A 15,832-nucleotide genomic window follows, 5' to 3' on the forward strand; every position below is an offset into this window, starting at 1 on the left:
TTTTGTATTTCTGGCTTCCATAGCAATGAAAGTTACAATGGTGGGTCATGTCATACCTATTGCGCCTGTAGCTTTCATTGCAATAAATTCGACAACTGTGGAATATGTCATACCTATTGTACCTGTAGTTTCCATTGCAATGAATTTTACAACTGTGGATTATGTCATACCTATTGTACTTCTGGCTTCCATAGCAATGAAAGTTACAATGGTGGGTCATGTCATACCTATTGTGCTTGTAGCTTCCGTTGCAATGAATTCTGCAACTGTGGATTATGTCATACCTATTGTACCTGTAGTTTCCATTGCAATGAATTTTACAACTGTGGATTATGGCATACCTATTGTACTTCTGGCTTCCATAGCAATGAAAGTTACAATGGTGGGTCATGTCATACCTATTGTACTTGTAGCTTCCATTGCAATGAAAGTTACAACTGTGGGTTATGTCATACCTATTGTACTTGTAACTTCCATTGCAATTAAAGCTGCAACCGTGGATCATGTCATACCTATTGTACTTCTAGCTTCCATTGCAATGAAACTTACAAATGTGGGTCATGTCATACCTATTGTACTGCTAGCTTCCACTGCAATGTAAGTAACAACTGTTGGTCATGTCATACCTATTTTACTTGTAGCTTCCATTGCAATAAAAGTTACAACTGATGATTATGTCATACCTATTGTACTCCTTGCTTCCATTGCAATGAAACTTACAAATGTGGGTCATGTCATACCTATTGTACTGCTAGCTTCCACTGCAATGTAAGTAACAACTGTTGGTCATGTCATACCTATTTCACTTGTAGCTTCCATTGCAGTAAAAGTTATAACTGATGATTATGTCATACCTATTGTACTCCTTGCTTCTATTGCAATGAATGTTACAACTGCGGGTCATGTCATACATATTGTATTTGTAGTTTCTACTGCAATGAAAGCTGCAACTGTGGATCATGCCATACCTATTGTACTTGTAGCTTCCATTGCAATGAAAGCTACAACTGTGGATCATGTCATACCTGTTGTACTTCTAGCTTCCACTGCAATGTAAATAACAACTATGGATCATGTCATACCTATTGTACTTTTAGCTTCCACTGCAATGTAAATAACAACTGTGGGTCATGTCATACCTATTGTACTTGTAGTTTCCATTGCAATGAAAGTTGCAACTGGGCATCATGTCATACCTATTGTACTTGTAGCTTCCATTGCAATGAATTCTACAACTGCGGATTATGTCATACCTATTGTACTTGTAGCTTCCATTGCAATGAAAGTCACAACTGTGGTCACGTCATACCTATTGTACTTGTAGCTTCCATTGCAATGAAAGCTACAACTGTGGATCATGTCATACCTGTTGTACTTCTAGCTTCCACTGCAATGTAAATAACAACTATGGATCATGTCATACCTATTGTACTTTTAGCTTCCACTGCAATGTAAATAACAACTGTGGGTCATGTCATACATATTGTACTTGTGGCTTCTACTGCAATGAAAGCTGCAACTGTGGATCATGTCATACCTATTGTACTTCTAGCTTCCACTGCAATGTAAATAACAACTGTTGATCATGTCATACTTATTGTACTTGTAGCTTCCATTGCAATGAAAGTTCCAACTGAGGGTCATGTCATACCTATTTTACTTGTAGCTTCCATTGCAATGACAGCTACAACTGTGAATTATGTCATACCTATTGTACCTGTAGTTTCCATTGCAGTGAATTTTTCAACTGTGAATTATGTCATACCTTTTGTACTTGTAGTTTCTAGTGCAATGAAGGTGACAACTGTGGGTCATGTCATAACTATTGTACTTGTAGCTTCCATTGCAATGAAAGTTACAACTGATGATTATGTCATACCTATTGTACTCCTTTCTTCTACTGCAATGAATGTTACAACTGTTGGTCATGTCATAACTATTGTACTTCTAACTTCCATTGCAATGAAAGTAATAACTGTGGGTCATGTCATACCTATTGTACTCGTAGCTTCCATTGCAATGAAACCTACAAATGTGGGTCTTGTCATACCTATCGTACTTGTAGCTTCCAGTGCAATGAAGGTGACAACTGTGGGTCATGTCATACCTATTGTACTTGTAGCTTCCATTGCAATGAAAGTTACAACTGATGATTATGTCATACCTATTGTACTGCTAACTTCCACTGCAATGTAAGTAACAACTGTTGGTCATGTCCTACCTATTGTACTTGTAGCTTCCATTGCAATGAAAGTTGCAACTGATGATTATGTCATACCTATTGTACTCTTTGCTTCTATTGCAATGATTGTTACAACTGTGGGTCAAGTCATGCATATTGTATTTGTAGCTTCTACTGCAATGAAAGCTGCAACTGTGGATCATGTCATACCTACTGTACTACTAGCTTCCAATGCAATGTAAATAACAACTGTTGATCATGTCATACCTATTGTACTTGTAGCTTCCATTGCAATGAAAGCTACAACTGTGGGTCATGTCATACCTACTGTACTACTAGCTTCCACTGCAATGTAAATAACAACTGTGGGTCATGTCATACCTATTGTACCTCTAGCTTCCATTGCAATGAAAGTAATAACTGTGGGTCATGTCATACCTATTGTACTTGTAGCTTCCATTGCAATGAAAGTTACAAATGTGGGTCATATCTATCGCACTCGTAGCTTCCAGTGCAACGAAATCCACAACTGTGGATTATGTCATACCTATTGTACTTGTAGCTTCCAGTGCAATGAAGGTGACAACTGTTGGTCATGTCATACCTATTGTACTTGTAGCTTCCATATCAATGAAAGTTACAACTGATGATTATGTCATACCTATTGTACTCCTTGCTTCTATTGCAATGAGTGTTACAACTGTGGGTCATGTCATACATATTGTACTTGTAGCTTCTACTGCAATGAACGCTGCAACTCTGGATTATGTCATACCTATTGTACTCCTTGCTTCTTTTGCAATGAATGTTACAACTGTGGGTCATGTCATACATATTGTATTTGTAGCTTCTACTGCAATGAAAGCTGCAACTGTGGATCATGTCAGACCTATTGTACTTCTAGCTTCCACTGCAATGTAAATAACAACTGTTGATCATGTCATACTTATTGTACTTGTAGCTTCCATTGCAATGAAAGTTCCAACTGAGGGTCATTTCATACCTATTTTACTTGTAGCTTCCATTGCAATGAAAGAGCTACAGCCTACCTACCAAGTACCATAGGTATGACTTGATCTTCGGTTATAGCTTTCATTGCGATTGAAGCTACGAGTACGTTAGGTGTGACATGACCCACTGTTGTAGCTTTCATTATTGTACTTTTACTGATGATTATGTCATACCTATTTTACTCCTTGCTTCTATTGCAATGAAAGTTACAACTGTGGGTCATGTCATACATATTGTACTTGTGGCTTCTACTGCAATGAAAGCTGCAACTGTGGATCATGTCATACCTGTTGTACTTCTAGCTTCCACTGCAATGTAAATAACAACTGTGGATCATGTCATACCTATTGTACTTTTAGCTTCCACTGCAATGTAAATAACAACTGTGGGTCATGTCATACCTGTTGTACTTGTCGCTTCCATTGCAATGAAAGTTACAACTGTGGGTCATGTCATGCATATTGTACTTGTAGCTTCTATTGCAATGAAAGCTGTAACTGTGGATCATGTCATACCTATTGTACTTCTAGCTTCCATTGCATTGAAAGTAATAACTGTGGGTCATGTCATACCTATTGTACTTGTAGCTTCCATTGCAGTGAAGGCTACGTTTGTGGGTCATGTCATACCTATTGTACAGCTTTCTTTGCAATGAAAGCTATGTCATACCTATTGTACTTGTAGCTTCCATTGCGATGAAAGCTGCAACTGTGGGTCATGTCGTAACTAATGTACTCGTAGCTTTCATTGCAATGAAAGCTACAACCATAGAGCATGTCATACCTATTGTACTTGTAGCTTCCTTTGCAATGAATTCTACAACTGTGGATTGTGTCATACCTATTGTACTTGTAGCTTCCATTGCAATGAAAGTTACAATGGTGGGTCATGTCATACATATTGTACTTGTAGCTTCCATTGCAATGAAATCTACAACTGTGGATCATGTCATACCTATTGTACTTGTAGCTTCCATTGCAATGAATTCTCCAACTGTGGATTATTTCATACCTATTGTACTTGTAGCTTCCATTGCAATGAATTCTACAACTGTGGATTATGTCATACCTATTGTACTTGTAGTTTCCAGTGCAATGAAGGTGACAACTGTGGGTCATGTCATACCTATTGTGAAAGTAGCTTCCATTGCAATGAAAGTTACAACTGTTGGCCATATCATACAAATTGTACTTGTAGCTTCAATTGCAATGAAAGCTGCAACTGTGGATCATGTCATACCTATTGTACCTCTAGCTTCCATTGCAATGAAAGTAATAACTGTGCGTCATGTCATACCTATTGTACTTGTAGCTTCCATTGCAATGAAAGTTCCAAATGTGGGTCATACCTATCGCACTCGTAGCTTCCAGTGCAACGAAATCCACAACTGTGGATTATGTCATACCTATTGTACTTGTAGCTTCCAGTGCAATGAAGGTGACAACTGTTGGTCATGTCATACCTATTGTACTTGTAGCTTCCATATCAATGAAAGTTACAACTGATGATTATGTCATACCTATTGTACTCCTTGCTTCTATTGCAATGAGTGTTACAACTGTGGGTCATGTCATACATATTGTACTTGTAGCTTCTACTGCAATGAACGCTGCAACTCTGGTATATGTCATACCTATTGTACTCCTTGCTTCTATTGCAATGAATGTTTCAACTGTGGGTCATGTCATACATATTGTATTTGTAGCTTCTACTGCAATGAAAGCTGCAACTGTGGATCATGTCATACCTATTGTACTTCTAGCTTCCACTGCAATGTAAATAACAACTGTTGATCATGTCATACTTATTGTACTTGTAGCTTCCATTGCAATGAAAGTTCCAACTGAGGGTCATGTCATACCTATTTTACTTGTAGCTTCTATTGCAATGAAAGAGCTACAGCCTACCTACAAAGTACCATAGGTATGACTTGATCTTCGGTTATAGCTTTCATTGCGATTGAAGCTACGAGTACGTTAGGTGTGACATGACCCACAGTTGTAGCTTTCATTATTGTACTTTTACTGATGATTATGTCATACCTATTTTACTCCTTGCTTCTATTGCAATGAAAGTTACAACTGTGGGTCATGTCATACATATTGTACTTGTGGCTTCTACTGCAATGAAAGCTGCAACTGTGGATCATGTCATACCTGTTGTACTTCTAGCTTCCACTGCAATGTAAATAACAACTGTGGATCATGTCATACCTATTGTACTTTTAGCTTCCATTACGATGAAACTTACCACCGTGGGTCATGTCATACCTATTGTACTTGTCGCTTCCATTGCAATGAAAGTTACAACTGGGTCTTGTCATGCATATTGTACTTGTAGCTTCCATCGCAATGAAAGTTACATCTGATGATTATGTCATACCTATTATACTCCTTGCTTCTATTGCAATGAACGTTACAACTGTAGGTCATGTCATACATATTGTATTTGTAGCTTCTACTGCAATGAAAGCTGCAACTGTGGATCATGTCATACCTACTGTACTACTAGCTTCCAATGCAATGTAAATAACAACTGTTGATCATGTCATACCTATTGTACTTGTAGCTTCCATTGCAATGAAAGCTACAACTGTGGGTCATGTCATACCTACTGTGCTACTAGCTTCCACTGCAATGTAAATAACAACTGTTGATCATGTCATACCTATTGTACTTCTAGCTTCCATTGCAATGAACGTAATCTCTGTGGGTCATGTCATACCTATTGTACTTGCAGCTTCCATTGCAATGAACCTTACAACTGTGGGTCATTTCAGACCTATTGTACTTGTAGCTTCCATTGCAATAAAAGTTACAACTGATGATTATGTCATACTTATTGTACTCCTTGTTTCCATTGCAATGAATGTTACAACTGTTGGTCATGTCATACATATTGTACTTGTAGCTTTTACTGCAATGAAAGCTGCAACTGTGGATCATGTCATACATATTGTACTTGTGGCTTCTATTGCAATAAAAGCTGCAGCTGTTGATCATGTCATACCTATTGTACTTTCAGCTGCCATTGCAATGAACGTAATAACTGTGGGTCATGTCATACCTATTGTACTTGCAGCTTCCATTGCGATGAAACTTATGAATGTGGGTCATGTCATACCTATCGTACTCGTAGCTTCCAGTGCAACGAAATATACAACTGTGGATTATGTCACACCAATTGTACTTGTAGCTTCCAGTGCAATGAAGGTGACGACTGTGGGTCATGTCATACCTATTGTACTTGTAGCTTCCATTGCAATAAATGTTACAACTGATGATTATGTCATATTTATTGTACTCTTTGTTTCCATTGCAATGAATGTTACAACTGCTGATCATGTCATATTTATTTTACTTGTAGCTTCCATTGCGATGAAAGCTACAACTGTGGGTCATGTCATACCTAATGTACTCGTAGCTTCCATTGCAATGAAACCTACAAGCATAGAGCACGTCATACCTATTGTACTTGTAGCTTCCGTTGCAATGAATTCTGCATCTGTGGATTATGTCATACCTATTGTACCTGTAGTTTCCATTGCAATGAATTTTACAACTGTGGATTATGTCATACCTATTGTACTTCTGGCTTCCATAGCAATGAAAGTTACAATGGTGGGTCATGTCATACCTATTGCGCCTGTAGCTTTCATTGCAATAAATTCGACAACTGTGGATTATGTCAACCTATTGTACCTGTAGTTTCCATTGCAATGAATTTTACAACTGTGGATTATGTCATACCTATTGTACTTCTGGCTTCCATAGCAATGAAAGTTACAATGGTGGGTCATGTCATACCTATTGTGCTTATAGCTTCCGTTGCAATGAATTCTGCAACTGTGGATTATGTCATACCTATTGTACCTGTAGTTTCCATTGCAATGAATTTTACAACTGTGGATTATGGCATACCTATTGTACTTCTGGCTTCCATAGCAATGAAAGTTACAATGGTGGGTCATGTCATACCTATTGTACTTGTAACTTCCATTGCAATTAAAGCTGCAACCGTGGATCATGTCATACCTATTGTACTTCTAGCTTCCATTGCAATGAAACTTACAAATGTGGGTCATGTCATACCTATTGTACTGCTAGCTTTCACTGCAATGTAAGTAACAACTGTTGGTCATGTCATACCTATTTTACTTGTAGCTTCCATTGCAATAAAAGTTACAACTGATGATTATGTCATACCTATTGTACTCCTTGCTTCCATTGCAATGAAACTTACAAATGTGGGTCATGTCATACCTATTGTACTGCTAGCTTCCACTGCAATGTAAGTAACAACTGTTGGTCATGTCATACCTATTTCACTTGTAGCTTCCATTGCAATAAAAGTTACAACTGATGATTATGTCATACCTATTGTACTCCTTGCTTCTATTGCAATGAATGTTACAACTGTGGGTCATGTCATACCTATTGTACTTGTAGCTTCCATTGCAATGAAAGCTACAACTGTGGATCATGCCATACCTATTGTACTTGTAGCTTCCATTGCAATGAAAGCTACAACTGTGGGTCATGTCAAACCCAATGTCCTCGTAGCTTCCATTGCAATGAAGGATACAACCATAGATCATGTCATACCTATTGTACTTCTAGCTTCCATTGCAATGACAGTAATAACTGTGGGTCATGTCATACCTATTGTACTCATAGCTTCTATTGCAATGAAACTAACAAATGTGGGTCATGTCATACCTATTGTACTACTAGCTTCCACTGCAATGTAAATAACAACTGTTGATCATGTCATACCTTTTGTACTTGTAGCTTCCATTGCAATGAAAACTACAACTGTGGGTCATGTCATACCCAATGTCCTCGTAGCTTCCATTGCAATGAAGGATACAACCATAGATCATGTCATACCTATTGTACTTCTAGTTTCCATTGCAATGAAAGTAATAACTGTGGGTCATGTCATACCTATTGTACTCGTAGCTTCCATTGCAATGAATTCTACAACTGTGGATTATGTCATACTTATTGTACTTGTAGTTTCCAGTGCAATGAAGGTGACAACTGTGGGTCATGTCATAACTATTGTGAAAGTAGCTTCCATTGCAATGAAAGTTACAACTGTTGGCCATATCATACAAATTGTACTTGTAGCTTCAATTGCAATGAAAGCTGCAACTGTGGATCATGTCATACCTATTGTACCTCTAGCTTCCATTGCAATGAAAGTAATAACTGTGGGTCATGTCATACCTATTGTACTTGTAGCTTCCATTGCAATGAAAGTTCCAAATGTGGGTCATACCTATCGCACTCGTAGCTTCCAGTGCAACGAAATCCACAACTGTGGATTATGTCATACCTATTGTACTTGTAGCTTCCAGTGCAATGAAGGTGACAACTGTTGGTCATGTCATACCTATTGTACTTGTAGCTTCCATATCAATGAAAGTTACAACTGATGATTATGTCATACCTATTGTACTCCTTGCTTCTATTGCAATGAGTGTTACAACTGTGGGTCATGTCATACATATTGTACTTGTAGCTTCTACTGCAATGAACGCTGCAACTCTGGATTATGTCATACCTATTGTACTCCTTGCTTCTATTGCAATGAATGTTACAACTGTGGGTCATGTCATACATATTGTATTTGTAGCTTCTACTGCAATGAAAGCTGCAACTGTGGATCATGTCATACCTATTGTACTTCTAGCTTCCACTGCAATGTAAATAACAACTGTTGATCATGTCATACTTATTGTACTTGTAGCTTCCATTGCAATGAAAGTTCCAACTGAGGGTCATGTCATACCTATTTTACTTGTAGCTTCTATTGCAATGAAAGAGCTACAGCCTACCTACAAAATACCATAGGTATGACTTGATCTTCGGATATAGCTTTCATTGCGATTGAAGCTACGAGTACGTTAGGTGTGACATGACCCACAGTTGTAGCTTTCATTATTGTACTTTTACTGATGATTATGTCATACCTATTTTACTCCTTGCTTCTATTGCAATGAAAGTTACAACTGTGGGTCATGTCATACATATTGTACTTGTGGCTTCTACTGCAATGAAAGCTGCAACTGTGGATCATGTCATACCTGTTGTAATTCTAGCTTCCACTGCAATATAAATAACAACTGTGGATCATGTCATACCTATTGTACTTTTAGCTTCCATTACGATGAAACTTACCACCGTGGGTCATGTCATACCTATTGTACTTGTCGCTTCCATTGCAATGAAAGTTACAACTGGGTCTTGTCATGCATATTGTACTTGTAGCTTCCATCGTAATGAAAGTTACATCTGATGATTATGTCATACCTATTATACTCCTTGCTTCTATTGCAATGAACGTTACAACTGTAGGTCATGTCATACATATTGTATTTGTAGCTTCTACTGCAATGAAAGCTGCAACTGTGGATCATGTCATACCTACTGTACTACTAGCTTCCAATGCAATGTAAATAACAACTGTCGATCATGTCATACCTTTTGTACTTGTAGCTTCCATTGCAATGAAAGCTACAACTGTGGGTCATGTCATACCTACTGTACTACTAGCTTCCACTGCAATGTAAATAACAACTGTTGATCATGTCATACCTATTGTACTTCTAGCTTCCATTGCAATGAACGTCATCTCTGTGGGTCATGTCATACCTATTGTACTTGCAGCTTCCATTGCAATGAACCTTACAACTGTGGGCCATTTCAGACCTATTGTACTTGTAGCTTCCATTGCAATAAAAGTTACAACTGATGATTATGTCATACTTATTGTACTCCTTGTTTCCATTGCAATGAATGTTACAACTGTTGGTCATGTCATACATATTGTACTTGTAGCTTTTACTGCAATGAAAGCTGCAACTGTGGATCATGTCATACATATTGTACTTGTGGCTTCTATTGCAATGAAAGCTGCAGCTGTTGATCATGTCATACCTATTGTACTTCCAGCTGCCATTGCAATGAACGTAATAACTGTGGGTCATGTCATACCTATTGTACTTGCAGCTTCCATTGCGATGAAACTTATGAATGTGGGTCATGTCATACCTATCGTACTCGTAGCTTCCAGTGCAACGAATTATACAACTGTGGATTATGTCACACCAATTGTACTTGTAGCTTCCAGTGCAATGAAGGTGACGACTGTGGGTCATGTCATACCTATTGTACTTGTAGCTTCCATTGCAATAAATGTTACAACTGATGATTATGTCATATTTATTGTACTCTTTGTTTCCATTGCAATGAATGTTACAACTGTTGATCATGTCATATTTATTTTACTTGTAGCTTCCATTGCGATGAAAGCTACAACTGTGGGTCATGTCATACCTAATGTACTCGTAGCTTCCATTGCAATGAAAACTACAACCATAGAGCACGTCATACCTATTGTACTTGTAGCTTCCGTTGCAATGAATTCTGCATCTGTGGATTATGTCATACCTATTGTACCTGTAGTTTCCATTGCAATGAATTTTACAACTGTGGATTATGTCATACCTATTGTACTTCTGGCTTCCATAGCAATGAAAGTTACAATGGTGGGTCATGTCATAAATATTGCGCCTGTAGCTTTCATTGCAATAAATTCGACAACTGTGGATTATGTCATACCTATTGTACCTGTAGTTTCCATTGCAATGAATTTTACAACTGTGGATTATGTCATACCTATTGTACTTCTGGCTTCCATAGCAATGAAAGTTACAATGGTGGGTCATGTCATACCTATTGTGCTTGTAGCTTCCGTTGCAATGAATTCTGCAACTGTGGATTATGTCATACCTATTGTACCTGTAGTTTCCATTGCAATGAATTTTACAACTGTGGATTATGGCATACCTATTGTACTTCTGGCTTCCATAGCAATGAAAGTTACAATGGTGGGTCATGTCATACCTATTGTACTTGTAGCTTCCATTGGAATGAAAGTTACAACTGTGGGTTATGTCATACCTATTGTACTTGTAACTTCCATTGCAATTAAAGCTGCAACCGTGGATCATGTCATACCTATTGTACTTCTAGCTTCCATTGCAATGAAACTTACAAATGTGGGTCATGTCATACCTATTGTACTGCTAGCTTCCACTGCAATGTAAGTAACAACTGTTGGTCATGTCATACCTATTTTACTTGTAGCTTCCATTGCAATAAAAGTTACAACTGATGATTATGTCATACCTATTGTACTCCTTGCTTCCATTGCAATGAAACTTACAAATGTGGGTCATGTCATACCTATTGTACTGCTAGCTTCCACTGCAATGTAAGTAACAACTGTTGGTCATGTCATACCTATTTCACTTGTAGCTTCCATTGCAATAAAAGTTACAACTGATGATTATGTCATACCTATTGTACTCCTTGCTTCTATTGCAATGAATGTTACAACTGTGGGTCATGTCATACATATTGTATTTGTAGTTTCTACTGCAATGAAAGCTGCAACTGTGGATCATGCCATACCTATTGTACTTGTAGCTTCCATTGCAATGAAAGCTACAACTGTGGGTCATGTCATACCCAATGTCCTCGTAGCTTCCATTGCAATGAAGGATACAACCATAGATCATGTCATACCTATTGTACTTCTAGCTTCCATTGCAATGAAAGTAATAACTGTGGGTCATGTCATACCTATTGTACTCATAGCTTCTATTGCAATGAAACTAACAAATGTGGGTCATGTCATACCTATTGTACTACTAGCTTCCACTGCAATGTAAATAACAACTGTGGGTCATGTCATACCTTTTGTACTTGTAGCTTCCATTGCAATGAAAACTACAACTGTGGGTCATGTCATACCCAATGTCCTCGTAGCTTCCATTGCAATGAAGGATACAACCATAGATCATGTCATACCTATTGTACTTCTAGTTTCCATTGCAATGAAAGTAATAACTGTGGGTCATGTCATACCTATTGTACTCGTAGCTTCCATTGCAGTGAAACTAACAAATGTGGGTCATGTCATACCTATTGTACTGCTAGCTTCCGCTGCAATGTAAGTAACAACTGTTGGTCATGTCATACCTATTTTACTTGTAGCTTCCATTGCAATAAAAGTTACAACTGATGATTACGTCATACCTATTGTACTCCTTGTTTCTATTGCAATGAAATTACAACTGTGGGTCATGTCATACATAATGTACTTTTAGCTTCTACTGCAATAAAAGCTGCAACTGTGGATTATGTCATACCTATTGTACTGCTAGCTTTCACTGCAATGTAAGTAACAACTGTTGGTCATGTCATACCTATTTTACTTGTAGCTTCCATTGCAAGGAAAGTTGCAACTGATGATTATGTCATACCTTATGTACCCCTTGCTTCTATTGCAATGATTGTTACAACTGTGGGTCACGTCATACATATTGTACTTGTAGCTTCTATTGCAATGAAAGATGCAACTGTGGATCATGTCATACCCAATGTCCTCGTAGCTCCCATTACAATGAAGGATACAACCGTAGATCATGTCATACCTATTGTACTTGTAGCTTCCATTGCAATGAAAGTTACATCTGATGATTATGTCATACCTATTGTACCGCTAGCTTCCACTGCAATGTAAGTAACAACTGTTGGTTATGTCATACCTATTGTACTTGTAGCTTCCATTGCAAGGAAAGTTGCAACTGATGATTATGTCATACCTTATGTACTTCTTGCTTCTGTTGCAATGATTGTTACAACTATGGGTCATGTCATACATATTGTACTTGTAGCTTCTATTGCAATGAAAGCTGCAACTGTGGATCATGTCATACATATTGTACTTGTAGCTACTATTGCAATGAAAGCTGCAACTGTTGATCATGTCAGACCTATTGTACTTCTAGGTTCCATTGCATTGAAAGTAATAACTGTGGGTCATGTCATACCTATTGTACTTGTAGCTTCCATTGCAATGAAAGTTACATCTGATGATTATGTCATACCTATTGTACTGCTAGCTTCACCTGCAATGTAAGTAACAACTGTTGGCTATGTCATACCTATTGTACTTGTAGCTTCCATTGCAATGAAAGTTACATCTGATGATTATGTCATACCTATTGTACTGCTAGCTTCCACTGCAATGTAAGTAACAACTGTTGGCTATGTCATACCTATTGTACTTGTAGCTTCCATTGCAAGGAAAGTTGCAACTGATGATTATGTCATACCTTATGTACTTCTTGCTTCTATTGCAATGATTGTTACAACTATGGGTCATGTCATACATATTGTACTTGTAGCTTCTATTGCAATGAATGTTACAACTGTGGGTCATGTCATACGTATTGTATTTGTAGCTTCTACTGCAATGGAAGCTGCAACTGTGGATCATGCCATACCTATTGTACTACTAGCTTCCACTGCAATGTAAATAACAACTGTTGATCATGTCATATCTATTGTACTTGTAGCTTCCATTGCAAGGAAAGCTACAACTGTGGGTCATGTCATACCTATTGTACCTCTAGCTTCCATTGCAATGAAAGTAATAACTGTGTGTCATGTCATACCTATTGTACTTGTAGCTTCCATTGCAATGAAAGTTACAAATGTGGGTCATACCTATCGCACTCGTAGCTTCCAGTGCAACGAAATCCACAACTGTGTATTATGTCATACCTATTGTACTTGTAGCTTTTAGTGCAATGAAGGTGACAACTGTTGGTCATGTCATACCTATTGTACTTGTAGCTTCCATATCAATGAAAGTTACAACTGATGATTATGTCATACCTATTGTACTCCTTGCTTCTATTGCAATGAGTGTTACAACTGTGGGTCATGTCATACATATTGTACTTGTAGCTTCTACTGCAATGAACGCTGCAACTCTGGATTATGTCATACCTATTGTACTCCTTGCTTCTATTGCAATGAATGTTACAACTGTGGGTCATGTCATACATATTGTATTTGTAGCTTCTACTGCAATGAAAGCTGCAACTGTGGATCATGTCATACCTATTGTATTACTAGCTTCCACTGCAATGTAAATAACAACTGTTGATCATGTCATACTTATTGTACTTGTAGCTTCCATTGCAATGAAAGTTCCAACTGAGGGTCATGTCATACCTATTTTACTTGTAGATTCCATTGCAATGAAAGAGCTACAGCCTACCTACAAAGTACCATAGGTATGACTTGATCTTCGGTCATAGCTTTCATTGCGATTGAAGCTACGAGTACGTTAGGTGTGACATGACCCACAGTTGTAGCTTTCATTGTTGTACTTTTACTGATGATTATGTCATACCTATTGTACTTCTAGGTTCCATTGCATTGAAAGTAATAACTGTGGGTCATGTCATACTTATTGTACTTGCAGCTTCCAGTGCAATGAAAGTGACAACTGTGGGTCATGTCGTACCTATTGTACTTGTAGCTTCCATTGCAATAAAAGTTTCAACTGAGGATTATGTCATACCTATTGTACTCCTTGCTTTTATTGCAATGAATGTTACAACTGTGGGTCATGTCATACATTTTGTATTTGTAGCTTCTAATGCAATGAAAGCTGCAACGGTGGATCATGCCATACCTATTGTACTACTAGCTTCCACTGCAATGTAAATAACAACTGTTGATCATGCCTTACCTATTGTACTTGTAGCTTCCATTGCAATGAAAGCTACAACTGTGGGTCATGTCATACCCAATGTCCTCGTAGCTTCCATTGCAATGAAGGATACAACCATAGATCATGTCATACCTATTGTACTTCTAGCTTCCATTGCAATGAAAGTAATAACTGTGGGTCATGTCATACCTATTGTACTCATAGCTTCTATTGCAATGAAACTAACAAATGTGGGTCATGTCATACCTATTGTACTACTAGCTTCCACTGCAATGTAAATAACAACTGTTGATCATGTCATACCTTTTGTAGTTGTAGCTTCCATTGCAATGAAAACTACAACTGTGGGTCATGTCATACCCAATGTCGTCGTAGCTTCCATTGCAATGAAGGATACAACCATAGATCATGTCATACCTATTGTACTTCTAGTTTCCATTGCAATGAAAGTAATAACTGTGGGTCATGTCATACCTATTGTACTCGTAGCTTCCATTGCAGTGAAACTAACAAATGTGGGTCATGTCATACCTATTGTACTGCTAGCTTCCGCTGCAATGTAAGTAACAACTGTTGGTCATGTCATACCTATTTTACTTGTAGCTTCCATTGCAATAAAAGTTACAACTGATGATTACGTCATACCTATTGTACTCCTTGTTTCTATTGCAATGAAATTACAACTGTGGGTCATGTCATACATAATGTACTTTTAGCTTCTACTGCAATAAAAGCTGCAACTGTGGATTATGTCATACCTATTGTACTGCTAGCTTTCACTGCAATGTAAGTAACAACTGTTGGTCATGTCATACCTATTTTACTTGTAGCTTCCATTGCAAGGAAAGTTGCAACTGATGATTATGTCATACCTTATGTACCCCTTGCTTCTATTGCAATGATTGTTACAACTGTGGGTCACGTCATACATATTGTACTTGTAGCTCCTATTGCAATGAAAGCTGCAACTGTGGATCATGTCATACCCTATGTCCTCGTAGCTCCCATTACAATGAAGGATACAACCGTAGATCA

This window comes from Watersipora subatra, chromosome 11 (assembly GCF_963576615.1).
Source record: "Watersipora subatra chromosome 11, tzWatSuba1.1, whole genome shotgun sequence".
NCBI lineage: Eukaryota > Metazoa > Bryozoa > Gymnolaemata > Cheilostomatida > Watersiporidae > Watersipora > Watersipora subatra.